The sequence below is a fragment of the Aotus nancymaae genome, unplaced genomic scaffold (assembly GCF_030222135.1).
Source record: "Aotus nancymaae isolate 86718 unplaced genomic scaffold, 86718_ANA_hifiasm-v0.15.2.pri h1tg000006l, whole genome shotgun sequence".
Lineage (NCBI taxonomy): Eukaryota > Metazoa > Chordata > Mammalia > Primates > Aotidae > Aotus > Aotus nancymaae.
This window is the reverse complement of record NW_026988417.1, coordinates 83,786,495-83,802,902: the sequence shown is the minus strand read 5'-3', so window position 1 is coordinate 83,802,902 and position 16,408 is coordinate 83,786,495. Positions and strand designations below refer to the sequence as shown.

The 16,408-nt window shown below is 33.0% G+C and overlaps 1 protein-coding gene across 3 annotated transcripts in view; it reads right to left on the bottom strand.

Annotated features, from left to right (window-relative positions):
- The window catches only part of CCSER1 (coiled-coil serine rich protein 1), a 1,355,695-nt gene that overhangs the window by 584,632 nt on the left and 754,655 nt on the right, over window positions 1-16,408 (bottom strand). The gene's annotated exons all lie outside the window — the stretch shown is intronic.

Below are 16,408 nucleotides of genomic sequence, written 5' to 3'. Positions count from 1 at the left end.
GAATCAAAGCCAGTGTGGCAATAGCTAAGTGGGTATGTATAAAGAGAGAAGTTAGAGAAGTTGTTTTAACCAAAATCAACCATTTTATCTCTTGGTAATCATTATTTTTTTAGTGAATTGACTACATGCCCTCAACACATAAAAACTAATTTCAAAGCCATCACAGTTTCCCTAGTTGAAACTTGCTTCAGTAGGATTTATAGAGAAATAGTTACAGAGATTAATACTTCCTATGCATCATTTGTTTTCATTCAGCACATGTTTTATTCAATCCTACACTAAGTGGAAGCTGAAAGCACTATTTACTGTGTTAGTTCGTGTGTGAACTACCATTGAATAATATTAAACTAACGTTAGTTTATCAGTTACTTGAGATGAGAACTATGTTAAGAATTCCTTCAGATTCTTGTGATTCACTAATACAATCACCTTTCATGAAATAAATAAGTATTTATTTAATTAAGTAATTTATATAAATTAAGTAAACTATAATTTAAGTGTAAATAAAAACTGAATTGAATTATAAAATTGGCTCATTAATTGGCAAAATTCAACACAAATAAAAATGTTAACTACTAAAATGTTCTTGTTATAATGAAATGTTTTGGAGAGAGGGAATAAATATAGAAATTGTATTATTATTGCCAGAGTCCTTTCACTTTGAGGCATGCAAAATATATTTTCTATTTCATACTGTAAATATAGCATACAAATTTTGTTTCATGTAGTCACATAGGAAGGAACTGATAATAAACAAAATATTGTAGAATGTATTTGCTTTCCAATGGGGCCTATAAATTATTTCTTTAAAGAAAAATGCTATAAAAATCATGAGTTACTTAAATGAAAGTATTTATCAGTAAAAATCAACAAGCATTTACCAAATTGGTAAGCATGCAATCCAATTGTAGAAGCTGTATGCTACTTTTCTGAGAAGCAACACAGAATGTAATTGAAGAAAAATTTAATAACCTCTTCTGCTATGACAACTCTACTGAGCTTTTTAATTTTCTGTTATTGCTAAGAAGACTATTGGAAAAGTTATGTGGATTTATAATATGGTAAGAGATTTTTAAAAATAGTTTGTTGTGTCTGGGTGAAGTGGCTCATGCCTGTAATCCCAGTACTTTGAGAGGCCGAGGCAGGGAGATCACGAGGTCAGGAGATCGAGACCATCCTTGCCAACATGGTGAAACCCTGTCTCTATTAAAGACACAAAAAATCAGCTGGGCATGGTGGTGTGTGCCTGTAATCCCAGCTACTCGAGAGGCAGAGGTAGGAGAATCACTTGAACCAGGGAGTCAGAGGTTGCAGTGAGTCGAGGTGCCACTGCACTCCAGCCTGGTGACAGAGCAAGACTTCATCTCCAAAATCAGTAAATAAATAAAAAAATAAAAAATAGTAATGCACACACACACACACACACACACACACACACACATACACAGTTTGTTCTTTCTTGTTTGAGGGTTTGCAGATACAAATTACTCACCAAAACCTATTCTATGGATTAAATTATTCAGTCAAGTTCAAAAAAATGTGAATCAATACAAAATTCTCTACATGCATCTGCACATTTACTTGTAAAAAGTATAAACACCTAAGTGTAAATATACGCACATATCCAAAAGATAAAAAATAAAGAATGTTTATATTTAACTATATTAATCATATATTGACGCAGGAATGTATAGGTATATTTATATATTGAAATGAATGGAGGTGAAATAAAGTTTGATCCTCTACCTTCATATTTATTTAGCTTCCAATTATTTCAAAATAACTGTATATCTAAAACATTTCTAGACTAAATATGTAATTGCCTTGACAATATTAAATGATCAATAAATATTTACTGAATAAACACTGCTAGTAAGAAAAGTTTCATTGTAAAACAGAACATTTTTATTTTGCCAAATTTATGTTTGTTAAAATAAAAAAAAATCAATAAAAATACTACTTTAAACGAGAATTGCTTTCCTAAAATTAAAGTTGAAAGAACTTTTTCCCTGATGCTCTAAGATGATCACCTTGATTTCTATTATAATTTTCTGATTTATATCAGAACTTTGCCAATAATATACTGGACACTTTTTGTTTTGTTTTGTAACTATAACAATAAAGGTTAACTAGATGACAAAATTGTATATGAACATAACACATGGATGTCAAAACGCATATTTCACTAAAGTTGTTCTGAAAATCCTTTAAACAGAAAAATAATATAAATGTGCCCCAAAATATTAAAGGTTAAGATAAAAGAAGGACAATAAAAACAGAAATTATTTAGATAATTTTTCTATGGTCTTTAAATTTAAACTTGGGGGTGTGGAACTTATAACTCTGGATCATTATTAGATTTCTGTGTGAGTCTGAAGGGTGTTTCTAGAATTCAGTAAATAGGATCTTCTGGAGCCAAGTGGGAGTGGGCAGAAGTACATGGAAAAACAGTCTATGATTTAAATTTATTTTCCTAGGTAGCTTGGTCAAACCTTATCACAGGAAAGTGAGGGACTGAAAACAGAACTGTACAGCGCTAACCTTGGGGAATATGACAGGCTATTATCTTGAGTAATAGAGACTCAGTCCCGGGCCAGTTGTAGGAAATCAAATGTCTAAGACTGTGACATTACAATGCTTCCTCAGGCAAAAAGAAATTCTATGAGATAGTAAACAGGTCCGGTTTTTTATTTACCTGAAAAGTGCTACAAAACATTTTCATGTTACCAATCAAGATTTCAACATTGTTAACAGTGACTTTCTAGAGCAGGGTTTCAAAGTGGCAATATTAACGTGGTAGGCAGGATAATTCTTGGCTGAGAGGAGCTGTCTTGTGCATTGCAGGATATTAAGTAGCATACCTGGCCTCTTCTCACTGCTTTTCAGTAGCATCTGAGGTGTGGCATCCAAAACTATCTCCAGGTATTGCCCAATGTTCCCTGGGGGGCAAAAATGCCTCTGATTGAATAATGCTGCTCTAAACATGGTAACAAAAAGGATTAACATGGGTTACCTAAATATTATTTTTTTCTACCTCTCCTGTCATATAGTTTGACTTGATTTTTTTTTTTTTACATATTTGCTTTGCTGTCTTCTAATAAATGTTTTCCTACTAAATCAACAGAAAAAGCATTTAATTGTCTCCTTTGATGTATGCATGTATGCCTCCATTAAAGGTGACTTTACTGGTGAATTTTTCTCATAATATAAGTTTTAGTTTTTCTTAATATCCCTCCCCAAATTGACTGTTAGTATTTTATCCCTATTCATGATAGTAAAAGTGAGAAAAGCAACGTGTGTGTGTGTGTGTGTGTTCGTTTGTAAAATTAACATTCAGAAAATCTCTAGAGAATTAGTCTACTATGAGTATTAACCTAAAATATTAGTGTTCATGTGTGATAATCACCTAATCAACTCCGTATCTTTTCCTTAGAAAAATACAACTTTCTGCTTGCAATTATGAAAGCCAGACTTAAATAATTTAGAAGCATTCAAAACAAATCACAATTATCTATGCTCACTGAAAGTCTTTAAATGTGTCTTTAGGAAATTGGACATCAAATTCTATTTCTCTTTGCAGTATATGTTAAACATTAACAAAATGTAGTTTTTGATAACATCTCTTCATTAATATTTACAAACGTACTTCATAAAATTTTCATCATGTTGGACTTCTGACAAAACCTTGTGATCCTTCTACAGAATATGTTGCAAATAGTAGAATTTATGGAAATTTATATTTAAGAATACCTCAACTTGCAGTATTCTTTCTGTCTCATGAGACATTTATGAAAGGAAGAAAAGTAACTGAAAAAATTTCCCTTACTTTTTGACACATTCTCTATTGAACAAGGGAGTGATGCCCTTCTCAACATTTGCCTTCCTTTTTATAACCCAAAGAGTTCTCTTCTCAATGGAATTCCTTGATAAATTAGTCAGGTACTGAGTAATTTTTTTAAAGTAAATTTTATTACCTCTTCTTGGACAAGAGTACTAGAGAAAAAGCTCTGTGTTAAGGGCAAGCTGTCATTTTCTTCTATACCTTGCTAAATAAGTAAACAAATCCAGAGCCTTGAGAGATGAGTCACTGGCTCAATAACCTTTGGATGTGAAGTGTTGAGCCACAGGATTCATGACGTTTATGCTCCTGAGAACTCATACAGAGGGATTTATTAGTGAAATAAATTTTATTTATCCTCGTAATCTCTACCAATGCTAAGTAAAATTTCTAGTTTAATACTCCCTTTAACTTTGCTTATAAAAGTGCATATACCAGGCACCTAGCGCTCAATAAACAATTTCTCAGTGAAAGTCAATGATAAAATATCTCACTAGTTTGTGATTAGCTATGAGAAAGATATTTGTGGAACTTAGAAATATAGCATATGGGTCCCCCTAAAAATATAGGGCAAAAGAGAGCATGAGAGTAGCATGTTAGCTCTGCTTCAATTACATGTAGGATAAACAAATAGAGACTCCATAGTACAATCATACTGTTTTCAAGAATACCCTGGAGTCAGCAAAAGTGGTTATCTCTATACCCAAGACAACCAGGCTGAAATCTTGCTGTTTTTAATTGCCATATATGCTTGTTAAAAGGCTGTAACTATATGCCTCTTGGCACTACAGTTATACAAAAGCCTGTAGAGAAAACAGAGATTATTTCCTTCCTCTCTTTCTCACAGATAGCTAGAGCTGTGGGAATTCAACGTGTGTGTGTGTGTGTGTGTGTGTGTGTGTGTGTGTGTGTGTTTTATTTTAAGAGTTCCTATATTTGATTAGTAGGTGATGATATTAGGTTGTAGCACCATAATTCAGTTTTGTTCTTTGTTTATTCAGGTCTTCAACAGCAGATGTATTTACTAATAAAAGTACATCTCAGTCTCCATCACGTTTATTTAATCTCAGGGAAAAAAAAGTTAAATTTAAAAGATCTCAGTGTAATGGCTCAGAAATATAGAAGCTATATGATCAAATAAAATTCAAACTCATTAATTTTTTTATAAACATCAATCTATAATATATAGCCATCAAAATGTTATCAAGGATGTCTATTGACTTTTCAACTTTACTTTCTCTTTTTATTAACATGTTGTTTTAATTGGGATCTAGCGTGTAGTCCAGTTTAGATAACTGTGGTTCTTCTTGCACATCTCCATCTTCATTTGCCTGGCAATGTAACAAAAGCATTCCTCCCTTTTTGCACTTTTCAGATACAGATAATCACTCCTATCACCATACCGGGTAGAGAGGTGTGGTATGAAAGTAAAGGGCTTGGTCTCTGTTGTCAGACTAACACAAGGAACATATAGAACTTACGGTGATAGCAGGCAAGTTGTTTTATTTTGTTTTCATCATTTTTAGGCCTATGTTCATCTATACAGTAAGGATAATTCTAGTGCCTGTTACTTAGAGTTGTTATGGGTATTAAATGAGCTTTAAATGCTCTATATGTTCATCTGAACAGTAGGGATAATTCTAGAGTCTGCTATTTAGTGTTGTTATAGGTATTACATGAGATGTAAATGCCATAGGATAGGAATAATAGTTATTTTGTTTACTGTGTATGACCAGAAACAACACAAGTTCCTGGCACACAACAGTTGCTCAATACATAGTTTGTCAAATGAATGAATGTATGAAGGACACAGCACTTATTTTACTTGCATTGTAATGATTAGTTTTCCTAACATAGCGCATGAAAACAAAACCTATAACTCCAGATAGGCATTTAACTAACAAATGAATTCTTAGGTAGTGTTGCCCCATGACTCACTGTAGTGACAACAAAATCATTGTGACACACCCTACCCATTCCTATTTACAGTATTTTGTTCTGATTTTTTAGAAGTTAAATGTTTTGCCAGCCTGATATGATATTTTTTCAAGTTAAATATTTACTTTTTAATGTGTTTTTATATCATCTAGCCATACTTTATGATGGTTTTATCCTTCTTAAGGGTAATTATTAAATGTTTGATGGAACTGAAAGGATTAAATTGGGTTGCTATGCAGCAGATTGCTCATATAAACAGACACTGAATGTGTCTTTTTCATATACAAATTAATAAAAGGAAGCAGAAGAGTAAACAGAACATATCAAAAAGCACCAAGTATATCTGTGTCTGATACTTATGAGGTACTAAATATAATAGCATCTCTTTCTCTATACAAATTTATAAGATAATCCTAAATTCAATAAGTTGAAAGGTAACTTTGAATTGTGGTAAAATACATTATACTCATGAAATTATCACAAGTCACATCAGACATATTTTTGTCATGCTAATTATAACAACATTAAAAAGCACTGTGATTATGCCTATCCTGTTAGATTCTATTTATCTGTGGTTGGTCAGTACATGGTGTTATACGGTTTTATAGCCTCAGGACTCAACACACTAAGTTTTTAGTAGACATTTCCTGAATACATAATTAAACAAAAAATCATGTGAATTCATGTGAATTATAATTTCCTAGAAAAGTCTGGCTGAGAATAAAATTACACTGAACCTAACAGTGTGAATATTTTACCTATTTCTATTTTTTATAATGCAAAAGAATGCATATAAACATGCAATTTTATGATGTATATAAATGCTTAAAATTTCAGAAGCTATAAAACTTAGAAAATTATTGCCAAACTGTGAGAACTGATATCTTCTCATAATTTGTATATTAATTAAAAAATTCTTTTGATAATATTTTAAATTGTGACAATAAAACATGGCCTCGTAACGCTTCTCATATTTATAAATCTTTGTTTTCAGCTTATGTGTTATAAAATAGAAAAAAAAAGAAAAAAAATTGAGAAAAAAGAAGATATATATCTCTAAGACTCTGATTAATGTTCTCTTCCAACTTAATTATTTTCTATGTTTTGAAAATGAATTGGAAACTATTGTCTGAAAAATGAAGACACTAATTTCATATATATTTATTTATATATACATTTATATTTGGATTATACTTAAAGTTAAACAATAGGTTTTGGGTAACGCTAACCACCATCTTGATATAATGAATGTCTATGCAACTATTGTTGTATAATGAAAATCATTTAAATCAACTACTATAGTAGGAATTCACAAATTCATTATAGATTGAAAAAAAATAGTACCAAGGATTTCACCTGACACTCAACACTGAAAAAAAGGCAGAAAGATGCAGCTTACTTTGTTTATGAACTAAAATTCCAGTAGAAAATTTTCTAATTATGTATGAATGTAAATTGGGTAATGTGGGAATTAAAGATGATCATATTTTTATATCTTTAAGGTTGAAAATATAACACATTATTTAGGAGATGATATGGGAAGGTTTACCATTAAATTGGCAAGGAGAAAAAAATTACGTGATACCTATTTTTTCAGCTGATGCAAATTATCTATTTCTGGATCAAGCAAAGCATATTGTTTGGGAACAAGAAAGTCATTTTTGTTCATACATTTAAGATATTATACTTGTCACTTACAGTCTCTAGAGATACTTGCAAAGGAAAAAATGTGCTTCATAATAGGTTGTAAAGAGATAAGTGACTAAAAAGTGTTGTTGAAATAACACTATCACCGTGAATTAATTCTGACAAGTATAATAATGGTTAGATTATATATCATCAAGTATGATTGTTTTAATAGTTAAAATAAGCTGGGATAGGACTGTAGTAACATCAACAAATTCTAGACAATTCAGTAGATAATACACTGATTACAAGTAGAAATATTTTTAAAAATATATAAATACTGGAAAATCCAGTTGAGCCACTGAAACAGAGCTGGAGAATATGGTGTAAATAATATGTTTAAGTCAGATACTAAAAATTGAGATAGCTTTATGTACACATGATATATTGAGGAAAAATATTCAATTATAGCTTAAAAGATTAATTACGTTTTTCTGGAAAATGTGATGGAATCCAAGGTTTTTTGTGTCAGTAATGTAGCATATTTACCAAATGATACTTTTTATATTTTCATTAAGACGAGATTAATTCATAGAAAAACAGACAAAACAGTAGGCACTGGTGCTGTTTGCTGGTTAAGTTTCGTTTCCCCACTTCTAGGCATACGTTGATTTGCTCTTCCTTGCTCCCTGGAGTGAGTTAGCTGTCATCATGTGACTTGCTTTGTTTTGATCAATGAAATACGAGTAGAAGTATTACATGTTGCTTCTGGGTGGAAATATAAGACCTGTTGTACAATCTGAGACATTCCTTTTTCCCTCTGAGACTGCAACATAACAGAGGATTGTTCCACCAGCCTGAGTCTGAGTGAGAGAACATGGAGAAGTCTTGCCTGCTGAACAGCAATAGATATATAGCATAAGCAAGAAATCCGTATTTGATTATGAGTCACTACTAATATTTGGGAATTGTTGTTTCTGCAGCACCATCTAGCCTACTCGGACTGATATGGATATAGTTCATTCTGTGCTGTGGGTAAGGTTTGGATACAGGTTAGGGGTAGGTAAAGAGTGTTAAAATCTGAAATCAAGACTGCTTATATTTACATTCCAGTTATGTCACCACTTGTTTGACATGAATAGCCTTAAGAATTTCATGGCACCTTTCTATGTCATTATTTACTCCTTTATAATTTTTCTTTTCTTTCTTTCTTTTTTTTTTTTTTGAGATGGAGTTTTGCCTTCAAACTGGAGTGCAGTGGCATAATCTGGGCTCACTGTAACCTCTGCCTTCCAGGTTCTATCAATTCTCCTGCCTCAGCCTCCAGAGTAGTTTGGATTAGAGGCATCCTGCACTATGCCTGGCTAATTTTTGTATTTTTAGTACAGACAAGTTTTTACCATGTTGGCCAGGCTAGTCTCAAACTCCTAATCTCAAGTGATCCACATGCCTTGGCCTCCCAAAGTGCTAGGTTTATAGGTGTGAGCCACCGTGCCCAGCCTCCTCTGTAAATTGAGAATAACAATACAATCTTTCTTGGGTTTGCTGTTGTTTTAAAGATTGCATAAGTCAAATATACATAATAGGAGAGAGATCCAAGATGGCTGATCACTAGCAGCTCAGGATTGTAGCTCCCAGAGAAAACGCACAGAACGAGGGGACACCACACTTTCAGACGAATTTTTGTTACCCATGGACCGGAAGATTCCCAGCTGAGGAGCCCCACGGGTTGCCAGGGTGACTTGTGGCCGGTGTCGTGGTTTTGCCGGTGCCCCAGCGTGGTGGTTCTTGGTGCAGAGTAAACGGGACTGATCGATGTTTGGAGCTCCGGGAAGGCAGAGTCGCCCATTTACCTGACTGAAGAAGGGACTCAAGAGGGAAGCCAGACTGGAGATTCCCAGGCAGAAAAGCACCAGGGATCTTGATGCCGCTGTTTTGGCTGGCGCAGTGGGTTGCTCAGATTTCGGCGCTGGGAATCAACAAGTTGGATGTCCACTCAGAGACCTAATTTGAAAGGAGGCAATTACAAAGACGACAGGTGGATGAACTCACAATGAAGGGAAGAAACCAGTGTAAAAAGGCTGAGAATACCCAAGATCAGAATGCCTCTCCTTCTATAGGTGATCACAGTTCCTCATCAACAAGAGAACAAGGCCTGATGGAGAACGAGTGTGTTCCATTAACAGATTTAGGCTTCAGAAAGTGGATAATAAGGAACTTTAGTGAGCTAAAAGAACATGTTCTAGCCCAATGTAAAGAAACTAAGAACTTTGAAAAAAGGTTTGATGAAATCCTAATGAGAATAGACAATTTAGAGAGGAATATAAGTGAATTAATGGAACTGAAGAATACAATACGAGAACTCCATGAAGTATGCACAGGTTTTAACAGTCGAATTGATCAAGCAGAAGAAAGGATATCAGAGGTCGAAGACCAACTTAATGAAATGAAACGAGAAGACAAGATTAGAGAAGAAAGAGTAAAAAGGAATGAACTAAGTCTCCAAGAAATATGGGACTATGTGAAAAGACCTAATTTACTATTGATAGGTATACCTGAATGTCATGAAGAGAATGAATCCAAGTTGGAAAATATTCTTCAGGATATTATTCAGGAAAACTTTCCTAATCTAGTAAGGCAGGATGATACTCAACTCCAGCTAATCCAGAGAACACCACAAAGATACTTCTCAAGTAGAGCAACTCCAAGACACATAATCGCTAGATTCACTAGGGTTGAAATAAAGGAGAAAATTCTAAGAGCAGCTAGAGAGAAAGGTCATGTTACCCATAAAGGGAAGCCTATCAGACTCACAGCAGACCTCTCACCAGAAACCCTACAAACTAGAAGAGAGTGGGGGTCAATATTCAATATCCTCAAAGAAAAGAATTTTCAACCCAGAATGTCATATCCCGCCAAACTAAGCTTTATAAGCGAAGGAAAAAGAAATTTTTTTGCAAACAAGCAAACACTCAGAGATTTCATCACCACCAGGCCTGCTTTACAAGAGCTTCTGAAAGAAGCACTACAAACAGAAAGGAACGACCAGTATCAGTCATCCCAAAAACTTACCAAAACATAAAGAGTATCTTTATAATGAAGAATCTACATCAACTAATGGGCAAAATAACCAGCTAGCATTAAATGACAATATTGAACTCACAAATATTAATATTAATTCTAAATTTAAATGGATTAAATGCTCCAATCAAAGACACAGACAGGTAAATTAAATAAAAAGTCAAAACCCATCAGTACGCTGTATCCAGATCTATTTCAAAAGTAACGACATACAAAGTCTCAAAACAAAGAGATGGAGGAAGATTCACCAATTAAATGGAGAGCAAAAAAAAAGAAAAAACAAAACAAACAGGAGTTGTAACTTTCATTTCTCACAAAATAGACTTTAATAGTAACAAAGACTAAAAGAAACAAAGAAGGACATTACATAATGGTAAAAGGATCAATGCAACAACAGGAGTTAATGATTATAAATATATATGCACTCAATATAGGAGCACCCAGATACATAAGACAAGTTCTTAATGACTTACAAAGAGACCTGGACTCCCGCACAATAATAGTGGGAGACTTTGACACCACATTGTTAATATTCGATGGATCAACAAGATAGAAAATTAACAGGGACATCTATGATTAGAACTCAGACCTGGAACAAGTAAACTCAGTGAATATTTATAGAAGTCTTCACCCCAGGTCCACAGAACATACATTTTTCTCAGTATCACATTACACCTATTTTGAAAGTGACCACATAATTGGAAGTAAATCACTCTTCAGCATTTGCATAGCATTTCACAGACTTAAATGAAATAGTGGTTGGCTGTTTGTTATTTTCTTCCCTTATTCCTTCCTGTCTCCATTGTTAAGTGCAATTATCGGCATAAAAGAGGTTTTTAATACCTATTTTTAGATTGCATTCCAGCCCAGGCAATACAGCAAGAATCCTGTTCTCTCTATCCCTTTTTCTTTCTCTTTCTTTCTTTCTCTCATTAAAAAAAGAAAGAAAGAAAAGAAAAAATATATATATATACACACACACATAATAGAGCACTTAGAACGTTGCTTGGCACAGCAGTACCTAATAAACATTAGTCATTATTCTCTTTGAGGAATTACAGTATCTTGTATTTGCTCATGCTTATAATAGTAGCATTATATTACTTTCTATAATTATTAGTATCACTCTTAATTGTAATTATAAAAACCAAAGACAAAAAGTTATCCTATTAAAATTTTAGTTTATCTATTTTTTGAAAAGTGGCATACCCAAGGTGATGTATATGTGATATTTCCCTATTGAGCAGAATACTTGATTGCTAATAATACTAGTCATGCATTTGTGGGCAAGTTATTAACGTCTCTATATTTCAGTTTCCTTTCTTTTGAAAGGATATCATATAGAGTAGCTACTTCATAGCTTTTGTGAGGATCAAAATATTTAAAATATGTAAAACTTTTAGAAGAACACCTGACATACAGTAAAAATTGTTAACCATTATTAAACTTCAGAGTGATTTAGAGAAGATGGAGTTCAATGATGCATGGAGAAGTTAGGAAATATGTTGGGGTGGGGAGAAGCATATGGAACTTGGTTTTCTTTTCATACAAACAAGCTAGGCAAGAATAAATAGCATTATAAGTTTGGGCACTAAAGGTGCTGAGACTGGAGGGTAGAAATAACACAGTCTGTTTGGGGAAACGCAGGAGAACAGATAAATCAGGCTGTAAATAGTGTATTCAGGCTTTCTTATGTGTTTTCTCTTACAGGAATTGTCATGTATTTCTGATACACACCAAGTAAAATAAAATGAAATATGAAACAATACAGATTTTATAACTCATTAAACAAAACAACATCTGAAATATTTTCAGACAAGGCAATTATATTCAATGAAATATGTAATGAGGTCTATAGTATAACTGAAAGAAAGACACATAATAAAGAATGAACATGATCCATTCCAATTAGCTGTATGTGTTATTCTAGCAAGAGTAATTCTGCATAAATAGCAAATGGAAAAATAATTTTAAAAAGATACCTCTAATTTAAAATATTATATATACATTTAAATTTTTATTTCTGTAGTATATGACACACATCCAGAAAAAAAAAATTGACTTTTAGTTTTTTTCCCAGTTAAATCACTAAAGTTTTTGTCCTTCAGAATTGCAATTCCTGAGTTTGCTGAAACATAATCAGCAAGAAAAGCAATCTCTTCTATCGCTCACTTCAACTGTGTTTTAAAACATTCAAAACATGGAAGAGAAACCAAAATAACTGTGGTTTCAATCAGATAAACATTTTCTATAAAACATTTTCTTCACAATGATAGAGACATGAAAAATTCAAGACATTAGATTTACCATTCATGCCAATGGAGCATATCATGCTTAGAGTGAATGGTGGAGATACAGCATGTGGGGCAGAAGGAATTATAGCAACTGATTTGTCTTCATGAGAAAGAAAAAAGGTAACTTCTAATCTCTTGTCAATAAGTAAATTAGTCCTTCAGGTAAATATGCAACAGTATTTGGTAGAAGAAGGGGCCTTACATAGGGAAATGTTTACACCATGTCCTGGGTTAAGGACTTATTTGACTAAATGAACTTAGAATCTATGGATTTATGAGCATGGCACCCTGGAAAATGTCACAATGTTGGGATATAAAATAGAGACGTTTAATAAATAAAACACTCTCTCTGCTGTGTGAGGTAATGTCAAAAACCTTCTCCTGAAGATCTGATCTATGACTGTGGATCAGAGAGTGGATGTTCAATGTAGAATGAAAGGTCTTGGAGAGCTGCCTTCTATACCACAGACCTGTTCCTGCTTCATCTGAGTTCTTCAGTGCCAGTACATTTGAAATGAATAGTAAGTCTTGATATTGGGGTAAGATATTTGATTGGAATAAGTTTAATTTGACAATTTAATCTTTTGTTTTAACTCATCAGATGTTGATTTTTTTTTCATTAATAACCAACAATAAGTTTTCAATGGATACATAGCATTCTACTAGATATTTTTCACTTGATTTTAAATCAATATGAATTGGTTACTTGTTTTCTAAAGTTTACCTTCTGATAAAAAATAGTAACAAGCTGGGGGCAGTGGCTCATGCCCGTAATCCCAGCACTTTGGGAGACTGAGGCAGGAGGCTGCTTTGAGGCCAGGAGTTTGAGACCAGCCTAGGCAACATAGTGAGACCCCATCTCCACAAAAAATGTTAAAAATTAGCCTGGCCCAGTGGCGCACATCTGTTGTCCCACTATTCTGGAGGCTGAGCCTGGAGGGTTTCTTGAGGCCAGGAGGTTGAGGCTGCAGTGAGCCATGATTGCGCCACTGCCCTACAGTCTGGGTGACAGAACAATATTACCCCCTTTCTGTCTCTGTCTCCATGTCTTTCTCTCTCTCTCTCTTTTCGAGTATGTGTTTATTAGTATATTGCATAAAGTTTTACTCCTGTTGCATAGCATTACTGAAATGGATAAGGTAGTTTGCAAGTGGTTAGTTATGAATTTTCAGGATCTTATTCTTAAAATTAATGTAGCTACAACTGAATGGCTGTCAGATGGTCATTAGCTCAAATTCATAAATCACAAAATAACATTCTATAAAAATTGTACTAGAAATATAAATTGAACCCTAAACCTATATTAACACAGTAACTTCCTAAGGAATATGTGAACCATGAGGTAAAGAAAATTAAAATCTGCGTAGCATATTTCTTGCCAAACAAAGTTACTCGTTCTTTCAAGCTTACTCTGGTAACTTTAGTAAACAGGTACACAGAAATTTCTTCTCAGGTCAGGAATCTTGCCAGTCTCATTAAGAAGAAAGTTTTCTGAGAGCCTATGCATGATGGCAGGACATTCATTCCCTCTTCCCAACCATTATATTCAAAATTTATTAGTACATATGCCTTCCAGGCTGTTCATCAAAGTTTAAGTTAGTAGCTGTTCTCCCTTACAGGGGTGAGGGAATACTTCCTTTATCTTTTATATACATACATACATATATATATATATATATATATATGATCTTTTACATATATAATTTATATAATATAAATATATATGAAATTATATATAAATATATATAATTATATAGTTTATGTATATATAATTTTTTAAAGGAGAGTTAAAACATCTAAGATACATCTTAGAGGAAAGAAGCAATCTTTTTACCCTTGCTGCAATAATTGTTTTTTTCTGTCAGGATCAAATTAGCATTCACCTGCCAGTTTTCTTTCTGGGAGTTAGGAAACTTGCCCTTTCTTCCCAAAGAATACTTATGCTACCTACATATTTTCTCCTCCGTATCAAGTTTCCTTTTTTTTTTTTTTTAAAAAAAAAAAAAAAGATAGCTTTTAAATGAGGAAATTCTCATTTCCTATATAAGTGTGTGTGTGCCCATATATAATGTAACCACAACTTTACAAATTAAGGAGGCAAACAGCTTTTAGAGAGTAAGAAAGTAGCCAGAAAATATTTTATTATCATTTCAGACACTTGTTCATCGATTTCTTGTATGTACATCCCCATACAAAAATCAGAAGAAAATAGAAAGATAGAAAAATGTTTTCACAGAAAAGAAGCAAGAGAGTACTAATATATAGATTCAAAAAGTATGATTTGGTGTAAAAGATAAAATAACAAGCTTACATATCTCTCCTTTACCCCATTTATAGCCTATGGTATTCTTCTCCACTATGCAAATTCAGATATCCAACAGATGTCAGTTGGAAGACAGGATATTCTAACAACTCTTAATGCTTATTAACACCAACAAGAATAGTTTTCTCTTTCCCCCAATGGGGGATATATACATCAGTCAATTCATTGACATGTAGACTTGTTTCAAGTAAAGATAGCAGATGAAATTGACATGTTTGAAAATGAGTTAGTGTGACTGTTTCTTTTTCCAGGTGCCAGCATAAAATACTGGTGATTACCTAAAAAAGTGCCAGGTAAGATAGAGATTTGTTTTAGAGAGAGTGATAACATATGAGAAAGTAAAAGTAGTATATAACTGTATTTGGAGAGTACTACAAGGAGAAGTAAGCCCAAAGTGCAACAAGAAAGCATCTCTTTGTTAAATCTGGGGATTTCAGCTTCTAGTTGCAAGTTAAATATGAAAAAGAAAGTACATTTTGTTTTATAAAGAAACAAATATTTAAAACAATATTAAATTTAGGTAACTAAGAAAAATGATACAATTTAGATAACTTCAAGGACGTTTTTATGTGTGTCACAATAAAATCAAATGTATATGATATAGTAACATACATATAATAACATATTACTTTAGGGTTTCATTAAAAAATCATTTAAAACATAGCTGTATGTAATAAACAAGAGTTAATGGTGATTGCCTACATTCTAAAACTTGGTAGGTCAAATTAAATTGTCAGAATGATTTAAAACATAAATAAAAATATGTCCATAGTAACTGAAGTACCTAGCAAAAGGGTCCACAGCTTTCCTTCCATGTATTTCTCTATATTTGTATAAATAATTCTCATTCTTATAAAATAATTACCTTAACTCATACATTTTACACCTTAGTCAAAGTAGGTGGCATTCACATAATAAATGTTTATCATTGTGATTACCCCTAGTTTATAAAGAGTACTTCAAAATTCAAGCTTAATAATATAATGTATACATAATATAAAATTATATGTTTGCATATGTAGTCAATGCATACATTGTATTTAGTTCTGCAATTCTACAACCCACCAACATTTTGAAATCAGGAAAACAAAACAAAACCGTGACTTTTGATCTGGAGCATCTGAGAACAATCTATGGCTTTGTCTTTTATTAGAAAAGTTATATGAATTTCAGAAAGTTACTCGACCTCTTCAAATTTTACTTTCTTATTTGAAAGATGAAGACAAGTTTGCTCAATCTTGTATTTTGGATTAATAACTGTGAGAGCACTTTGGACAAGCATGCTGGCATAATAGTAGAAAATAATGT